The following is a 19,602-nucleotide window of genomic DNA, read 5'->3' on the forward strand; positions in this document are numbered from 1 at the left end:
TTTCATTTAATAATGTCCTTATCAGTTGAGTTCAGTCACTCAGTCGTGTCCAACTCTTTGCGTCCCCATGAACTGCATGCAGCACGCCAGGCTTCCCTGTCCATCACCAACTCCTGGAACTTACTTTGGCCAAAGTATTGGAGTTTTAGCTTCAGCATCAGTCCTCCAATGAATATTCAGTACTGACTTCTTTTAGGATTGACTGGTTGGATCTCCTTGCAGTCCAAGGGACTCTCAAGAGTCTTCTCCAACACTACAGTTCAAAAGCATCAATTCTTCAGTGTTCAGCTTTCTTTATAGTCCAACTCTCACATCTGTACATGACTACTGGAAAAACCACAGCGTTGACTAGACAGACCTTTGTTGGCAAAGTAATGTCTCTGCTTTTTAATATGCTATCTAGGCTGGTCATAGCTTTTCTTCCAAGGAACAAGCATCTTTTAATTTCATGGCTGCAGTCACCATCTGCAGTGATTTTGGAGCCCCAAAAAAATAGTCTCTCGCTGTTTCCATTGTTTCCCCATCTATTTGCCACGAAGTGATGGGACCAGATGCCATGATCTTAGTTTTCCGAATGTTGAGCTTTAAGCCAACTTTTTCACTCTCCTCTTTCACTCTCATCAAGAGGCTCTTTAGTTCTTCGCTTTCTGCCATAAGGGTAGCATCATCTACATATCTGAGGTTATTGATATTTCTCCCGGCAATCTTGATTCCAGCTTGTGCTTCATCCAGCCCAACATTTCTCATAATGTACTCTGCATATAAGTTAAATAAGCAGGGTGACAATATACAGCCTTGATGTACTCCTTTCCTGATTTGGAACCAGTCTGTTGTTCCATGTCCATGTCTGATAATTCTGTAAAGGAAGAGCTGCATATGGATTTCTCAAGAGGCAGGTCAGGTGGTCTGGTATTCTCATCTCTTTAAGAATTTTCCACAGTTTGTTGTGATCCACACAGTCAGAGGCTTTGGCAGAGTCAATAAAGCAGAAGTAGATGTTTTTCTGGTATTCTCTTGCTTTTCTTTTGATGATCCAACGGATGTTGGCAATTTGATCTCTGGTTCCTCTGGCTTTTCTAAATCCAGCTTGAACATCTGGAAGTTCACGGTTCACGTCCCCGTAGTTCATCCATATTGTAGCATATGTCAGAATTTCCTTCCTTTTTAAGGCTGAACAATATTCCATTGTGTGTATTGTGTGTGTGAACCACATTTTATTTGTTCATTCATCTCTCAGTGGACTGCTGGGTTGCCTGCACCTTTTGGCTATCGCAGTGAATCTTGCTGTGAATATCGGTTCTTGTTCTGATGGAACAGCAAGGACCCAGGAGTAGATTCTGTTTTGACTGATTGTGTAAAGGAACCTCTGTTTATACAGCTTCGAATCTTTTTTGAAATTCAGAAAGAATAGCCACCCAATTGTCTGGAGTAATCCGGCTAAGTGTGTGTTTCTGTGTACTTGGATTTTTCATTAAGTTGAGGATTTAATGTAGATGAAATTAGAAGGGAAGAAGTGAAAGATGTTAAAAAAGAGAGGGCGGAGTCTCTTGGCCACACAACTGTGAAACTTTGTTAGAGAAAAAGGGGGAGAAGAGTCACTCCCCCCACAGAGCAGAGAATTCATGCTGTTTACCTGGAGAACTATAAACCACCCAGGAGATAAACCCAGGTTAGCTCTTTACAGAATTATCAGTGTGTCTTCAGTGAGAGGAATCCCCTCCACACAGCTGGCTGCAGCTTGCAGAGGCTTCCTTCTGCCGCATGAGGCATTCATCCTCTCTCTCCTTGCTGGAGGTACCCCCCATCCTTCTTGAACTACTGGGCCCGAATGCCTCACCATCTCTGGTTCTTCTGGTTTCTTCCAGAGTTCCCTGGCTGGAATGCTACCACCGCAATGGCATCTTCCCTTTGGCCTCTAACTATAGGTCTGTGAAGTGAAGTCGCTCAGTCCTGTTCGACTCTTTGTGACCCCATGGACTGTAGCCTACCAGGCTCCTCTGTCCATGGGATTATCTAGGCAAGAATACTGGAGTGGGTTGCCATTTTCTTTTCCAAGAAATCTTCCTTATCTCTCATTGCTATTCTTTGAAATTTTGCATTCAGTTGGGTATATTTTTCCCTTTCTCCTTTGCCTTTGGCTTCTCTTCTTTTCTCAGCTATTTGTAAGGCCTCAGACAACCACTGTCCCTTCTTGGATTTCTTTTTCTTGGGGATGGTTTTGGTCACCACCTCCTATACAATGTTAGGAACCTCCATCCATAGTTCTTGAGGCACTCTGTCTACCAGATCTAATCCCTTGAATCTATTCGTCACCTCCACTATTTGTTCCTTTATATCCTCACAAGACCAAGTCTTCAGTACCTTATATGCCCTTCACTTACCTTCCAAAGGACTTGGTTTTAACAATGCCAATTATTCCAAAAGAATGTCTGTGTTTGACACTTGTCAGAAAGAGCTCTGTATAGGTGGGAGGGTGGAGATGATGATGGGATGGATTATAGGGCCAAAAGGATTTGCAGGCATTTTCTTTGCATTGGTCTCAGAATTTCCGTTGAATTGCAAGTTGTTATCCTGTGTTTCTATCCCAGCTCTTCAGCTCTGCCTTTCCCAGATGATTTCATTGAAAAGCAATGACGAATTATGACTTGTCTTTTCTGCTGGAGCCTTAACAGACAGTTTTTTCCCAACTGTAAACATTTTAGTAAGTCTTTTGTTTAGTGAGTCATTAATTTGATGAGGAAAATGTCCTAATAAAGATAAAGAAACTGTAAACTGTTTCAAAAGCTGCAGAGGGAAAAATGTTCAGGCCCTTGTAGGTCAACTGCTTCCTCTTGTTCCTTGCATTTTGTCTGTTGCTTGGTCATGGGAACAGACAGAGTTTTGGGGTTTATGTCATCTGAATTCCCTTCTGTGAGGAACTTGGACGTACATACCAACTGTGGATGTCTGACTTCTGCAGAGTCTCTTTATGGACAGGGGCTGTATATGAGGTGGTTGTTTTGAAAAATTGTTATTTAGTTGCTGAGTTGTGTCTGACTGTGATCCCATGGACTGTAGCCTGCAAAGCTCCTCTGTTCATGGAATTTCCCATGCAAGAATACTGGAGTGGATTGCCATTTCCTTTTCAAGGGGATCTTCCCGACCCAGGGATTGAACCCATGTCACTGGCTTTGGCAGGCAGATTCTTACTGCTGAGCCAGCAGGGAATCCCCTTTATGAAAAACTGTCAATGAGATTTACCCCTTCCACCACAAACTAGCACATTAAATGTGTCACTAGGTTGGCATCGAGACATAATTGTTTCGGAAAAGGCAATGGCAACTCAATCCGGTACTCTTGCCTGGAAAATCCCATGGACAGAGAAGCCTGGTAGGCTGCAGTCTGTGGGGTCGCAAAGAGTTGGACAAGACTGAGCGACTTCCCTTTCACTTTTCACTTTCAGGCATTGGAGAAGGAAATGGCAACCCACTCCAGTGTTCTTGCCTGGAGAATCCCAGGGATGGGGGAGCGTGGTGGGCTACCGTCTCTGGGGTCGCACAGAGTCGGACACGACTGAAGCAACTTAGCAGCAGCAGCAGTACTCAGAAGTGTCATTAACTCCCAGGAATAAAGGGTCAGAGATCCTAAAATAGATCAAAGGCTTAAGAGACTAGGAAGCCTTCTTAGCTCTAAACCTGAGATAGCATAAGGCAGAATCTGCATTCTTCATTTGTATGAAATTTTTCTGGGATTATCATGACCTTACGTTCTTCATAATTTTGGTAATACTCAATGTTCCAGCATGGATATAGCTATTTCTTGGTTTTATTTGAATGTTTAGTGAAGTGTAAACTTATTTCATGTATTTTTTTTTTTTTACAGAAATGTATTGATCTTTATTAAATCCGAGGGTGAGCTTTATAGATGTTTAAAAAGCAACTGTCCAGCAATGCTTCATTTAAATGTCAGGAGGCAGTTGTCTGTCTCTGTGACTCTCAGTCTTTCAGGAGGGAGACCCAATTGAAGACTGGAAAAGAAAAAATAACACACTCGAAACTTCCTTTGATAGAAACTTTGCTTGCAGTATTTATTAGTTGTAAAAATGTATGAAGTGAGAAGGGAAAAATGAACCCTATATAGTCAGTAAAAATGAAAACCAAGAGCACAGTAAACTGAGGGGCTAAGTACATTAGAAAGAACTTGGATTTTGTTTTACTTGTATTATCAGTTAATACCTTTATGTAAGTTCGTATTTGCTCTCTTGCCAGGTACTTGTCAAAAGGAAACATGATGATCCAAAAATAACCTTTCATTATAACATACCTTTAAAAGTATTGCTCAATGTTTTGTTATCATTGACTGGGACTTCCTGGACTATCCTTCTTCCCCCTGCCAAAAAAAAAATGTGGTACTAGATATAATACCGCCATCTGTGTGAAGTTTGTGCATTTGTATTAGGTTGGTGCAAATGTAATTGTGGTTTCGGATGTTGAATTTTAAATTTTAAATCAATTTAAATTCAGCCTTCTAAATCAATTCACCCTTATAAATAGGCTGAAACACATCTTTTTAAATCAAAATAAGAACGATTACAATCAACACATTTTTGCCAATGAGAAATAAGTTTGTTCATTCCTATAGCTTAAAAATTCGTGTTTCGGATTCAGGGAAATTTTGGAAAGCATCTTCTGCCTCCTGCTGGCTGCAGAAGAGTTTTTCCTTCAAAAAGTTCTCGAGATGCTTGAGGAAGTAGTAGTCGGTTGGCAAGAGGTCAGGTGAATATGGCGGGTGAGACAAAATTTCATAGCCCAGTTTGTTCAATTTTTGAAGCATCGGTTGTGTGACATGTGGTTAGGGGTTGTTGTGGAGAAAAATCGGCCCCTTTCTGTTGACCACTGCTGGTCGCAGGCGTTGCAGTTTTCTGTGAAAGAGTGAGTAAAAGTTGCTCAGTTGTATCCGCTCTTTGCGACCCCATGGACTGTAGCCCACCAGACTCCTCTGTCCATAGAATTCCTCAGGCAAGAATACTGGAGTGGGTAGCCATTCCCTTCTCCGTGCATCTCATCAATGTGCTGAGCATACTTCTCATATGTAATGGTTTCACTGGGATTCAGAAAGCTTTCATGGATCAGACCAGCAGCAGATGACCAAACAGTGACCATGACCTTTTTTTGGTGCAAGTTTGGCTTTGAGAAGTGCTTTGGAGTTTCTTGGTTCAACCACTGAGCTGGTTATTGTATAAAATCCCATTTTTGTCACATGTCATAATCCAATCAAGAAACGGTTTGCTGTTGTTGCATCTAGTAAGAATACGACACTTCAAATGATTTTTTTGATTTTTGGTCAGCTCATGAGGCACCCACTTATCAAACGTTTTCACCTCTCTAATTTGCTTCAAAGGCTGAATGACCATGATAGTCAACACTGAGTTTTTTGGCAACTTCTTGTATAGTTGTAAGAGAATCAGCTTCGATGATGGCTCTCAGTTGGTTGTTGTCAACTTCTGATGGCCGGCCATTACACTCATCTTCAAGGTGCTCGTCTCCTTTGCAAAACTTCCTGAACCACCACTGCACCATACGTTCATTAGCAGTTCCTGGGCCAAATGTATTGTTGATGTTGCAAGTTGTCTCTGCTGCTTTACAATCCGTTTTGAACTCCAATAAGGAAATCGCTCAAATTTGCTTTTTGCCTAGCATCGTTTCCATAGTCTAAAATACATACAAAATAAGTAGCAAATTATGTCATTAGCAAAAAACATAAAGCAAGAAATGAGCTTTAAAATGATGTATAACCTAACCATATTTATTTAAGAATATATTCCAATATTAAATGGCGAATTTCAACAACGCAGAACGGCAGATTACTTTTGCACCAGCCTAATATAACGCTGCAAGAGCATTTCATAGCAGACACGACAAGCCAAATTTGATAACTGTATAAATATATTTTGGTTAGCTGTCTTTCTAACTACATAGAATTATGAAATGCTCTTTGTGAGGTGTGATCTTGCAAACTACACAGGTTATATTCCGCCATGACACCCTGCAGGGGCTGGGTTTAATTCTGGACCCTTTTAACCTCTCATGATTGTCAAATCAACACGTCTTTGGTATGACGGGGGCTACACAGATGGCCAGGATTCCTGCATCCATTCAGCTGACAACTTTGTGTGCCACTCCAGGCTGGGTGTCAGCTGGAGCCTTGGGCACGTGAGGTGAACTTGGAGAAGACAGGCAGGAACCAGCAGGTGTGCGACTGCCGAGTCTGCACAGGCTGGGCAGAGTGTGCCACGGAGGTCTCTGCTCAGCACTCACCACCTCCTGCAGTAAAGGAGGGCCTGGGAGGCAGGTCAGGACTAGGTACCAGCTGAGCTGTGCCTTGACTGCTGAAGTCCAAATCTAAAGCTGTTTTTCACTATAGCCTTTGAACCGCACTGCCCGTATGAATTAGGTGACTTGGTCATTTTTTAGGGAAACCTTTATTACACTCCCGTTTTGTATGCATATGGAAACAGTGCAATGGAAAGCATGGTCAGGGCCACTCGGGTCTGACTTCGCATCCTGGTTGCCACCTAATAGCCACTTGACCTTTCTGGACTAAAGATGAAAAGGGATACTGAAATATGCAGTGTGTGTTGGTTTCAGGGCATGAAATGAGGTGGCCGATGCAATGATCATTATTAGTGCCTCCTCTTCCCTTAGCGCACCGAAGTTGAATACTTTAAAAAAGGTTCTGTATTTTGAAAGGTGCCTGATGAAATCAGGAAAGAAGGCAAGGCTAATGACAGGATAATGAGAGTGACTCACCTTGGGCACCTTTTATTGTTTCTGGACTAAGAGCTTTCTTTACATTTCCCCATCTAATTCAGTAATTCAGAAATAGGGGCTGTTTCATCACCACTTTACAGATGAGAAAAGTGAGGTGAGAGTGGTTCCATAACTTGAATTAACTCTGCCAGTCTGGCTCCAGAGCTCTTAACTGTCAGAACGGAGCTTCCAAAGAGGACAATGAGACACTGATAACAGCACCTCATCCTTTAAGGAACACTTCTCTGTACCTTGTTATGTTTCTTCCTCATAAGGAAAAATAGGAGAGGGCTAGAAATGGGGTTAGAAGACTGATGACTTGCTCAGTGTCACTGAATCCGTCCGTGGCTGAATTGGTGCAAGAACGCTTCCTGCTTGATAATCTTGTGTTTACAGGATGAAGGTAGATCAGTGCAGAAATCCTTTTAATAAGTGAATGCTGTTAAATGTTTCAAATACGGAACAGACTCAGGGAGGTTGCATGCATTGTTCAAAGTGTCACATGTCACTGTCGCATTGTCAGTGGCCAGCATAATTAGAAAGGGCACGTCAGCCTCAGAACCACACCGCTTCTGAGCAACCCAAGTGGAAGGGCTGGGAAGGACCGATGCAATCTGTCTTCTGGTCCCCTGGCTAGGGTGCCTCCTCAGGCTGCCTCCTGGATTCCGGAGCTGTCGTGGAGGAGCAGCCCTGGAGCAGGTTGCTGTGAGCACTTGCTGTGAGCCCCGGTTGCCTCCTGCTGCAACCAGAAGGGAGATGATAAGGGGCCTGTGTGGTGAGGATGGTACGGGCCGCCTTCTTCCCATGCTAATCACGCTTTCTGCAAATTGAAGGCTCAGCGCAATTTTAAAGAAAGCAAGAGAGACAAGAAACCAAATATGGTTGGGCCAGGAGCCTTTTGGAATTATGTGGTGTTCTACCCTGTAGCTGGAGATCCAGTTTCAGATGCCTGTGATTATGGCCTTTGCAAACAGTTGTCAGAGAAATTCGTAAGACTTCCAAAGGCTGCGGAAGAGCAGATGTGGCATTAAATTTCAAGCACAGTTACTCATAATAGCTTACATGTGGACCCAGAGTGTTCAGGATTCAGGCCTGAGTCCCTGTGACCAGGAGGTGTGGGAAGTTGAGCAGAGGTGTCAGCATTTTCTGGTGATCTTTTCCTGTTATGTCCCTTATTCCCGGCCCACAGACCCTTACCAGTGGGAGAACTCTTCCATAACAGCTAGCTCACAGCGCCTAACACTGTCATCCCTTTGTCCTGTTTAATAAGAAGACTCGACGTGACTGCTTTGCCAACAGGCATCAACCATGCCAGCAGATAGACTGTGGAAAGTGTGAGTCTCTGTGTGCTCAGTTGTGTCCAACTCTGCAACCCCAAGGACTATAGCCCACTAGGCTTCTCTGCCCATGGAATTTCCCAGGCAAGGATACTGGAGTGGGGAGCCATTTCCTACTCCAGGGGATCTTCCCAACCCAGGGATCCAACCTGTGGATTGGCAGGTGGATTCCTTACCACTAGTGCCACCTGAGTCTCTATCAGTTCAGTTCAGTCGCTCAGTCGTGTCCGACTCTTTGCGACCCCATGGACTGCAGCACGCCAGGCCTCCCTGTCCATCACCAACTCCCAGAATCTGATGTCCATTGAGTCGGTGATGCCATCCAACCATCTCATCCTCTGTCATCTTCTCCTCCTGCCTTCAGCCTTTCCCAGCATCAGGGTGTTTTCTAATGAGTCAGTTCTTTGCATCAGGTGGCCAAAGTATTGGAGTTTCAGCTTCAGCATCAGTCCTTCCAATGAATATTCAGGACTGATCTCCTTTAGGATGGACTGGTTGGATCTCCTTGCAGTCCAAGGGATTCTCAAGAGTCTTCTCCAACACCACAGTTCAAAAGCATCAATTCTTCAGCGCTCAGCTTTCTTTATGGTCCAACTCTCACATCTGTACATGACTACTGGAAAACCCATAGCTTTAACTAGACAGACCTTTGTTGGCAAAGTAATGTCTCTGCTTTTTAATATGCTGTCTAGGTTGATCATAGCTTTTCTTCCTAGGAGCAAGCATCTTTTCATTCATGGCTGCAGTTACCATATCAGTGATTTTGGAGCCCAAGAAAGAAAGTCTGTCACTGTTTCTATTGTTGCCCCATCTATTTCCCATGAAGTGATGGGCCCAGATGCCATGATATTCATTTTTTGAATGTTGAGTTTTAAGCCAGCTTTTTTGCTCTCCTCTTTCGCTTTCATCAGGAGGCTCCTCAGCTCCTCCTCACTTTCTACCATGAGTCTCTATGGCCAACTTAAATTGGCTGTGCAGTAGACATTGTCCTGTTGTTAGTGAAGTTCAAAGTATTCAGCCTTGCCTTGTTTAATATTTCTTTTCCACAGTTCAAATGGCATGGACTTTAATGACTGTCAGAAATACCTTTATTTTATTATTAATGAAGGTCAAGATCAAAAGGATAAGGTGTAATTATAATAAACTAGCAGTTGTTCTTTTTGAAGCAAAAGCTGCTAGGTTTCTCCTTATCTCCAATAAAGAGGTAAGCTTACTGAGTTAAAAAATTTGAAGTGTTCATTAGTCAACAAAAACGATTAAAAAGAATATTCTAAGTCTTAGTATATCTAAAAAGGATATTCTCATTCTTGTTATATTGAAACACCCTTTTCTAGAGCGTTTCAAATAGTAATTGCTGGAAAACACAGTTTATCCTAGATTAGTAAGTGGAGAACCCTAAACCGAGTGGTGGAATAGAATTTAAGGATCAACTTGTTTTTTTTTTTCCCGTATAAAATCTGGACGTTTCTACGATTGCTTTATTGAATGTGTCTGCCTGCTCTGTTGGGGAGAGGAGCCAGGGAGGATGGGGCCTTGCACAGGCTCCCCCCTGGAACACTTACACACTCCGAGTGGGAGTCTCTTCGCAGGCTTGACTGCCCCAGTGTGTAACCGTTTTGTGGTGACCGAGGAAGCAGAGACAGGCTGAGGCGCCAGAAGCACACCAGCTCTGGGAAGCTGCGTGCCCTGGGCTGCAGATCCTGCGTTCAGACACTGCGGTTCCTCTGTTACGGTCAGGGCTTCTGCAAAGCCAGGTGGGGTAGCCCTCTTCTGTAAATGAGGCAGCGTGAGACTCAAGGGATAACACGGAACAGCCACCTCCAGTACTTGCCTGCTGCTTCATTGTTACGAAACCGTCTCACTTAATCCTCACAGCCGCCCAGTGAGGTGGCACGTTGATGAGCCCGTGTTAGGAACAGCAGAGCTCTTAGAGGTTTGAGTCACTTGCCCCAGGGAAAGGAGACTGAAAGGGCAGCTTTTGGCGGCACGTGGTAATTATGTCCCCACACTGCAAATAGTGAAGCCGGTACTTACCCCCAAGAGTCTGCACTCCAGAGTTGATGCGGTTCCTCCTCCGTAGGTCCTTCAGAGAGGTACAGCCTCAGATGAAAATGGCCTTGCCATCCCTTCCACTTGAAGCTCTGACACTGGGAGCTCGTGTGAGAAGGGTCTGACTGCAGGCCCTATCTGTAGCATGGAGTCGATAGCCTGTCTCTGTGATTGTTGTAAGCGATCCAGGGAGACGAATGCAAGGGCTCAGTTCGTCCGTGATGAGAAGGAGGAGGTTTGTTGTTACCGCTGAGGTCCTCAGTGCTCTTGAGGTTTGAGTTCTGGAAGATTCTGTCTCCCTTGATGCATGGCTGGGATGTTTCTACGCAGAACACTTACTTACTCCTGACCCTCTGGTACTGCACACACCCACAGTGGTTTCCTGGGGGCTAGTCTCCAGGGATCGCAGCTTTAGCACCTCTTTCATCATCTGTTTCCTATTCATTCCACATACCCTCAGGTTCAAACTTTCAAGATTCTTCTACCTCATCAAACCATGGAGACAGCTGGGCCTCTGGTTCTTGCTCACCCTCCTGCCTTTCTAAGGCCAGTGGTACCCATAGTCTCTGTCCAGAGCTAAGCTTTTAGTTCATCCTTGAAAGATTTATGGAACATTTTTGTCCCAAGCAGAACCAAATGCTTTATATCCTTGTGTGTCGCTTAGCCGGGAGTGAATACATTATCATCTTGTCTCGTTTCCTAGAAACAGATACAGACAGGCCCACAGGAGGACCTAAGAGCTGAGGTCACACTGCTTCCCTCATTTGCATTGTCAACGAGGAGTACTTCCTGACAAACGCTACTGTTCTTTTTACCTTCTCAAGAAGTTTTTCATCCTGGCTGTCTTTTCTTTCTCATTTACTTATGGGAAGTGGAAAGAATATAGGAGGCTCTATTCCTAGTTTTTCAGTATTAATCTAAATTTTATGAAAATCCTAAACTGATCAGCTTCGCCCTCCCCAGCTGAAATCTCCTTGAGCTTAAAATGCCATCTCCTTTTTCAAAGTCGCCCTTCTTAACTGCTTGCCAAGAGTTCAGAATCATTTGGGCTGGATCATGTCAACATAAACTAAGACTAAAGATCTCTTATTTATCTTCTAGAAGAAAAGCCATTTTTAAAACTGTCATTCCTTTCAGAGAAAAAAGAGAATGAAAAACTAAGCCATTGATAAGACAGAATAAATGAAAATTTGAATGGAATGGGGATAAAATAAGTTCCCTTATTTTTAATTGTAGGGCTTCTGTTCATGCAAAGTGACCCAGGGATAAAGAAGTAGCCAGTTTGAGTTGAGCTAGATAAAGATGAACAAAAAAGTTGAAAACCATTGAGTTATTTGCCATCTCCTTTCCTGTTATTGCTAATGGAATGGGTTTCTCAACCAGCATCTTCCTTCTGATTATTACAGATGAGGAAGCTTCAGGGACTTACCTGATCTTTTACTTCACCTGAAGATCCCTGTCACAGTCCTTGATTAGATATGCTAAGCTGGAACATAAATAAAGTGTTAAATGAGATTTTTTTAAGAGCAATTTTTTAAGAATCCTAAAAATCAGTCCACTCAGTTAGCCAGTGTAAGTTACGCATCATGGTAGGCATTTCAACTTGGCTCGGTGCTGAAATCTGAAATTATTCCAGCTGTGGCTCGAGTCGTTGCTCTGTTTTGACCCATGGTACCGGGAAATGGCCAGAGAGTAAAAATGGCAAAATCGCTGAAGTTGGGACCCTTCATAAGCCTTTTTGCTTTGTTTGAGGCCAGTTTTCATCCTTTTTTTTTTTTTTTTTTTTAGTGTTAGTAGCTCAGTTGTGTCCAGCTCTTTGTGACCTCATGGACTGTAGCCTGCCTGGCTCCTCTATCCATTGAATTCTTCAGACAAGAATACTGGAGTGGTTAGCCAGTCCCTTCTCCAGGGGATCTTCCCAACCCAGGGATCAAACCCAGTCTCCTGCTTTGTGGGCAGACTCTTTACCATCTGGGCGACTCAGATGCAAAAAGAGGGAGGAAGTAAATTACCCTTTGGTACTGAGATTTGAGTTAATCTTTAGTATTATACCAAGTGTACCTTCTCAGAACGGTCTGCTCGAAACACAGCTTTCATGAGTAAGCACTCTCCCAAATCATAGCATCTAGGTAGCAGAGAGCTGGACCTGGAGTCTCTGAGCCCTCACAGTGCTCATGTATGTTACTGATGGATCTCATGATAATTTTACCTTGTTAGAGGACCTGTGGCTAAGAAAAAGCATGATACGGGAAACCTAGCATGTAAGGTGGAGTGGAGAGTAATGATGTCGGAAGCCTTGTACTGAATGATTCCTGGAAGGTGGTTCCCAGAGGAAATTGATGATGAAGTGAAGCTGTTCATATCACCCCTTGATCTCTTAGCAGAAGAAGGTACCCCAGGTGGAGGCAGAAGCCTCTGAAATAAATATGACCCAAGCCATTCCCAAACAGAGATAAATGTTTCAATTTGAAATGGAGCTGCCAAAAGCTCCATACCAGGAATCTTCTTTCTTACAAGAAAATGAAATTATCAACCATACCCTGGTTATGGGTGATCAATTCCAAACCCTGCTAGAGAGAGTCTGAACTCAGCCTCATTTGGACTAGTTGGCAAAAAAGAAAAAGGAGGAGGTCTTACTCCTCCTTTCTGCCCCTTAGGTCATAGATTTTCCCTACTCTCTCATTGCTTTTGAAAAACTCAGTAATATTCCTTTTATTCTTTCTGTGATTGATGTCTTTGTCACAAAGATTATGTGCTGGCATTCCTATCTTTACATTGATCCTGTAAAAAGGTGAAGTGCAAACGACCATGCCAGAGAAGGAACATAATTAATGTCTTTGTGATGCTGTCCAAGTTCTTGAGAAACTATTAGAACTGGATTATCTTGGTGTTTGCCAGTTGAGGTCAAGCCAACAACTCTACTTGTCTTTCTTTCCCAGAGGGCATGACAAGAAAAGACAGAGAGAAAAGTTCAAGGAATTAAAAACAGAGCTTTCATTAGGATAGCATTTGAGGTCAGGTAAACATCTCTTTAGAGTTTCATTGAAAAATTCCAGGAGGCCAAGGGCAAAATCTCCAGAAGACTTGTTTCAAGGAGTTATAGCTCAGTGGAATTTAAAATAATTTAGGAAATTTAGGAAACCTGAGTATGACATTGCTTAGGGGACATTTAGAAAGACAGAAAGGGAAAAGGACACCAAAACCCCAAATTTCTTCTCATTTGAAAACTGTGGAAGGCCTGGGAATGATTTTCCAGAGTGACTAGGAGACACCTCTTCATTGTACACGCGTTTCTTTCCAGAGCCCGCACACTGTTCGTGTATGTTATCGATGGATGGGGTGTTAGTTTTGCCTTGTTATAGGACATACAACTAAGAGAAAGCATGCTGAGGTGGAGAGTAATGATGTCAGAAACCTTGTACTAAAGGATTCCTGGGAGGTGGTTCTTAAACTTGTGAATTTGAGTCACGAATGCAGAGACCCATGGTGCATATAGGGTCATCTGGGCAAGGAGAACAACAAAACGACAAGCAACAAGTCCATCCTTGTAACCCAGGCACGTGTCCAATGTGTGTGGTTTAGCCTGTAGCATGGTTCTTAGTTGTTCACTTCTGTGTTGTTGCAGTTACTAGTTTCAGGGTTCAGATGACATCTTTAACAAGAGCTAAGCTCTTGCTTAACTTTTTTTTTTTTAAAGTTGAAAGCAACAGTCCCCTTTGACTCTGAAGGAAATTAAACCACAAGTCAGATTACCAGTGGAGACGGTGGAATTTCTGTCCCAGAGATCTTCAAAAGCAGAGCATGAACGTTAGGTCACTTAAGTAAGTCTGTTTGGGGACTAACCAAGATGACACTTTGCAGAGTTCCAAGTTCATAAAACAACTCATGTTACTATTCATATATCCTAGAACATAAGGAAAATCAGTACTTTGTTCCATTATCTTTTTAAAAATTTATTAAAAAAAATTTTTTTTACTATAATACAGTTGATTTAACAATGTTGTGTTAGTTTCAGGTCTACAGCAAAGTGACTCAGTTATGCATATACATATATCCGGTCTTTTTTTTCTTTTAGATTCTTTTCCTATATAGGCCACTATAGAGTATTGAGTAGAGTTCTGTGTGCTATATGGCAGGTTCTTAGTCGTTGCCTATTTTATTATATAGCAGTGTGTATATGGAGAAGGCAATGGCACCCCACTCCAGTACTCTTGCCTGGAGAATCCCATGGACGGGAGAGCCTGGTTGCTGCAGTCCATGGGGTCTCGAAGAGTCGGACATGACGGAGCGACTTCACTTTCCCTTTTCACTTTCATGCATTGGAGAAGGAAATGGCAACCCACTCCAGTGTTCTTGCCTGGAGAATCCTAGGGATGGCGGAGCCTGGTGGGCTGCCATCTATGGGGTCCCTCAGAGTCGGACACGACTGAAGCGACTTAGCAGCAGCAGCAGCAGTGTGTATATGTCAGTTCCAATCTCCCAATTTATCCTTCTGTTCCATTATCTTTTGGCTTCTTAAAAATGTGTTGACTTTTCCATGCCCTGAAATGAGTCTCTCATTTGTCTTGGAATGCTAATGTTGCTTGTGGAAATTTGGGAGTGAGTAGGAGGGAGGAAGAAGGAAGTCCTTTTAGAAGATGACATTCGATCTTTTCAGAGGATGGCACTGGGAGGTCACTTGGCTTTGACAGAGCTGGCTTGCCTGAGCATATTAACAAACTCCCCAAAGAGCGGCGTTTAGCTTGAGGGCACTTCCTGTAAGGAACTGTTGCTTTACTAAATGATCAAGCTTGCTGGCTTTAAACAGTCTATTAAATGAGAAGAGGTTGGTTGGTTCATTGTCTTTGGAAGCTGTTAACTTTACAAAGTTAAGAAGATAGTCTGAAACAAGATTTTTAAATCATCTAGCTCCACTGTCAGTCCATAATGACGAAAATGAAAAAGTCAGAAAGTTGTTTTGTGGCATGCCAAACCACAGTGAGCATAGTTCTGGATGACTTGATGAATTCCCAATGTCCCTGGGGCCCTCTGCTTTCTGCAGACTGCATCCAGCCTAGCCTACCACGTGGTGATGAGCGAGCCTCCCTCCCGCCTGCTCACCTTAAAGCGACACTGTTCATTGGCTTGTGAGCATCTGTAAAAAAAAGAATTAGTTTCTTTAAAAATGGAAGAAGTTACAAGCCATTAAAGGTGCTGAGCAGACAGAAAAACAAAGGTAAAATTGGAAGGGTTTTGTGTGTGTGTGTCTGTGTGTGTGTGTGTGTACCAGTAACTTGTGAAAACATTTCATTCTTTTTAGTGAAGATTTATCTTAACAATTTTAGGAAGGCTGATGTCCTGTGTGACTCTGTTTCTTGGAATTGTCCAGTCAGTGTAGCATGGATTTAATACATTCCTAGGGACCTAGAAATGAAAATATACTACCTTCCCTTTGTCTTTCTTCTCTTTGTCTCTTTTGTTTGTCTTGTTTTCTTGCATAGGCAAAAATAAAGGAGAGAACGCTGTTACAACATTTGGTTTTAGTGCTGTTTTCTTTCCTTGTTCCATTTGAAAAAGGACACATCCATTAAAGTAAGACCCTGTGTTTTCAGTTGTTTCTCTCTTTTAACTTTCCATTCATTTGAAGTTGGCTCTGCCATGTGGTGGTTTTCCAGATGTTTGTTTATTTACAGTGAAACCCTTTCTTTCAAATGAAATCTTGTGTTTAACTTTAATATATGAAACAGAGAAAATACAGCTGTTCTTGGGGTCTCCCCTCAGCCTCCTCCCGTCTCCTGGTGCCTGAGGCACAGGTGGGCACCCCAGGGCCCGAGGAACCTGGTGTTTAATCCCCTGGCATGAGCACAGGATTAGGAGAGAGTATGCAGTTTGCTGTCCCCCAGCTTTGGCACCCAGACATTTTTTTCCTCACTTCACTTCTCTGGACTTAAGTTCCCTGTTCGAAAAAACAATGGCTTTGTATCAGAGCATCCCCGAGGTTCTTTCTGCCCTCTTTCTGAAGGAGATCAGCCCTGGGATTTCTTTGGAAGGAATGATGCTAAAGCTGAAACTCCAGTACTTTGGCCACCTCATGCGAAGAGTTGACTCATTGGAAAAGACTCTGATGCTGGGAGGGACTGGGGGCAGGAGAAGAAGGGGACGACAGAGGATGTGATGGCTGGATGGCATCACTGACTCGATGGACGTGAGTCTGAGTGAACTCCGGGAGTTCGTGATGGACAGGGAGGCCTGATGTGTTGCGATTCATGGGGTCGCAAAGAGTCGGACACGACTGAGCGACTGATCTGATCTGATCTGAATAGTCAGCAGTTCCGAAGTGTACACAGAGCTCTGAGGCAGTGAAAAGTTCAGTGACTGAGGAATGCAGACACGGGGAACAAGAGATCTGGCTCAAGGAAGGATTGTCCCCTGCCAGCGTGAAGGGTTCATGTAAATGAGAGCACAGGAACCAGAAGTCATGCAGCAGAAGAAATGTCTCTGAAGAGAGTGTTTTCTGGAGATTTCAGTGAGGCATCCTCTAACACACGGGAGTGGGAGCAGAGGGTGGGGTTTGAGCCAATTGGGGGTTGCTGTTTAACCATTGACTGCAGTCGAATATGCTGGTAAGTCCTTGGCTATTAGAGCTTCCCAGGTGGCTCAGTGGTTAAGAATCCACCTGCAGATGCAGGTTCGATTCCTGCATCTGGAAGATCCCCTAGAAGGGGAAAAGGTGACCCACTCCAGTATTCTTGCCTGGGAAATCCCATGGGCAGAGCAGCCTTGCGGGCTACAGTCCATGGGGTTGCAAAGAGCCAGACACAACTGAGTGACTAAGCACACATGCCCACACTGGGCTGTTCACAAATAAAATGATGTTCCCTCGCTAGAGAAAGTTCTGTCCTGTGTGTGTGTGTGTGTGTGTGTGTGAGAAAATGCACTGAGGCCTAGTTTAAAAATCTGCAGCCAGTTAACACGTTTGGTTAAGAGAATGGGGGTGGTGCGGCCAAGGTCAGGGTTCAGTCATTCGCTCAGTGGGCCAGTTAACTGGGCAGGGCTCTGGAGCCAGACTGTACTTTTAACCCTGACCAGCTGCTCCTCACATGTGTGCCAGGGGTCACAGGGAGGGTCAGAGAGCCTGGAAGGATATCTGAACTCAGCTTTTCCTCCCAGGACCTTGCAGGCAGGTCCTGGTCAGGGAGGGCTTGGCATCTTATCTTGTGGGTAGGGGATGGGGGTTGGGGGAGCACACAGTCTCCATCTTGAACAGCCTTGAGGAAAATCTAAAATACTCTTTGTAAGCCAGGGTCTCAGTGAATTCTGACTGTGGGTCTTTCCAATTTGAAGACAGAACTTTCAAGGCTAAGTTACAGTAGAGATTACTGAAATAATGCTCTATAGTTCTTGTGACTGCTGGCCTCCTACTCTTTTGGGAATTGGGAGAAGGGCTGGTGTTAGAAAATAGATCTGTTTGTATTTTAACCCCTTGAAGCCCATTGTTCTCTGTAGCTGTTCTCATTTCTTCATTGAAACACCACTTTGTAATTAAAATTGAAAACACTTGGTTTTCATCTGTAAAAGAATAGCGTACAGGAATCTCATGAAAGTTGTTTTTAAAAATATGATTCCAGTGCTCACAGTTCCCCCAGAGAATGGTTCTGTATGAATAGATCTTACTACTAATTAAACACGGAACAGTTCCTCTTGTTTCTTAGCATAAATACAGTCATGTATGAAGCCTACGTGGGATTTCATCTTTGCCCAGGGAAGCAATTAGCTTTAACTGTCATTTCTTTTCTATGAAAGATAGAAAAAACAAGTCATCTGAGCTAAAGTATCTCCAACACTTTTTTGAGAAGAGACATGTTCATTTTGGTAAACATTACAGAAGTATAAACCTTATGTACCTCTTAATCTCTGCACCAACCAATCCTCACAGTAAATGGTCCTGCTCTAGAGCCAGTGGTGAAAATGGGTATAAAAGTTAGAGTTTTAAGACATCTGTTGGGTTTTATCCCCAGAATTAATTTGCTTCACTCCAGTGGCTTCCAAAGTGTTTGTTTTCATAGCGAGTGCTTTCAACAAACAAAATTTTCAGTGGAATTTTAACATTTTAAAAAAAGATAACTGCAGAGACAGTGAAGTCCTGGCCGGGGACGCACGCTTGCTCCTCCGCCCCGCCAGCGACACCCCAGGGCCCCTCTGCAGCTGCGCTTGGGGCGGGCGCTCCACCCAGTTGCTTCAGTGGGTGTGTGTGGCGGCCTTGGGCCTTTCTTCGGCTCCTTGACTAACTCTTCTGAATGGCGCACTCCTGGTGACGTCCGTTGCCCCAGCACCGACTCTGGGTGGTTATTTTTAGTTAAGCGACAGTTAGTCACAAACTTAAAAGCAAACCACCTAAACCAACCAGTGATTTTTTTTTCCCTGTCCTGAAATTGGACCTTTCCACTTGACTCATCTTCTGAGTTTGGCTCAAATGCCGTATTTGTCACTACTTTTTAGTCTGTGCCAGGAGGTTTTTCTCCCAGTGAATTTACGTTCAAATCTGCAATAACAGTGCTTGTGGCACGTTAGATGCTCGTGTTCACCAAGCTGGTAGGAATGAACTTTTTCCTTTTATGCCTCATTCTGAATAATTGTGTTCCTGACTGCCTGCTTTCCCCTGTTGGAACAACACATAATCATACAGCATTAGTTCACACGGTGGGTAACGCTGGAGTATCTCTTAATCAGACTGATTAGCCTGGAGTAACTCAGAATGCTACACAAGGAAAAGAGCCTCCTGTAAGTATACGATTCTTGAATCAATGCTTTGAGAGTAGAGTGGCACTAAGGATCGTCGGTCTTAGTCTGACGAGTTGTTCGTGTATTGCAAAGCATTTTTGAGATTTATTACTTAGATATTTACAATTTATTACTGAGATAATTACAGACAAATTACTTCTGTCTAGAGTAATTTGGCTAAGCCTGGAGGAGACAGACCAGCTGTTTCACTTGTACTCACTCCGTTAGTATGCACCCCTGTAAGGTAGATGCTATTAATTTTATTTTTTTTAACTGGACGATAGTCAGCTCCTTCCCTTACTCTGGGATGATCTCACCCTTAACTATGACTTCAGTCACCTCCTGATAATTTCCCAAACTCTGTGGACTGCTCTAAACTCTTCAGTTCCTGCACTTTGCCTACTGGCATCCCCCCTACTTGGCCACCTAACCAGTTATGGTTGGCCCTCCATATCCCTGTGTTTTGCACCCACAGATTCAACCAGCCTTGGGTTAAAACCTGCCAGTACAGAGGGACAGCTATACTTCAAACTTGAAAAGCCTCAATGAGCAGATAGAGGCTACCCTCACGTGATCTCCTTTTTCCCCCTGAGTTTCTTATCTTGATCCAGACATTACCATCTTCCTCTACATGTATTCATCAACTGACGCTGAGAACTCACTCTGTC

At 43.5% G+C, this 19,602-nt stretch overlaps 1 protein-coding gene and 1 long non-coding RNA gene across 3 annotated transcripts in view; one reads left to right on the plus strand and one right to left on the minus strand.

Annotated features, from left to right (window-relative positions):
- The window catches only part of LHFPL2 (LHFPL tetraspan subfamily member 2), a 174,212-nt gene that overhangs the window by 53,194 nt on the left and 101,416 nt on the right, over positions 1-19,602 (plus strand). The gene's annotated exons all lie outside the window — the stretch shown is intronic.
- On the minus strand, positions 3,876-10,297 carry LOC147365390 (uncharacterized). Its single transcript, XR_015135509.1, has 3 exons — positions 10,160-10,297; positions 4,303-4,368; positions 3,876-4,006 (listed from the first exon to the last, which is right to left on the minus strand). It is a non-coding gene; the product is annotated as an uncharacterized LOC147365390 (long non-coding RNA).

This window comes from Bos grunniens, chromosome 10 (assembly GCF_055505025.1).
Source record: "Bos grunniens cultivar Pamir isolate PY7600 chromosome 10, Bosgru_T2T1.0, whole genome shotgun sequence".
In the NCBI taxonomy this organism is placed as follows: Eukaryota; Metazoa; Chordata; class Mammalia; order Artiodactyla; family Bovidae; genus Bos; species Bos grunniens.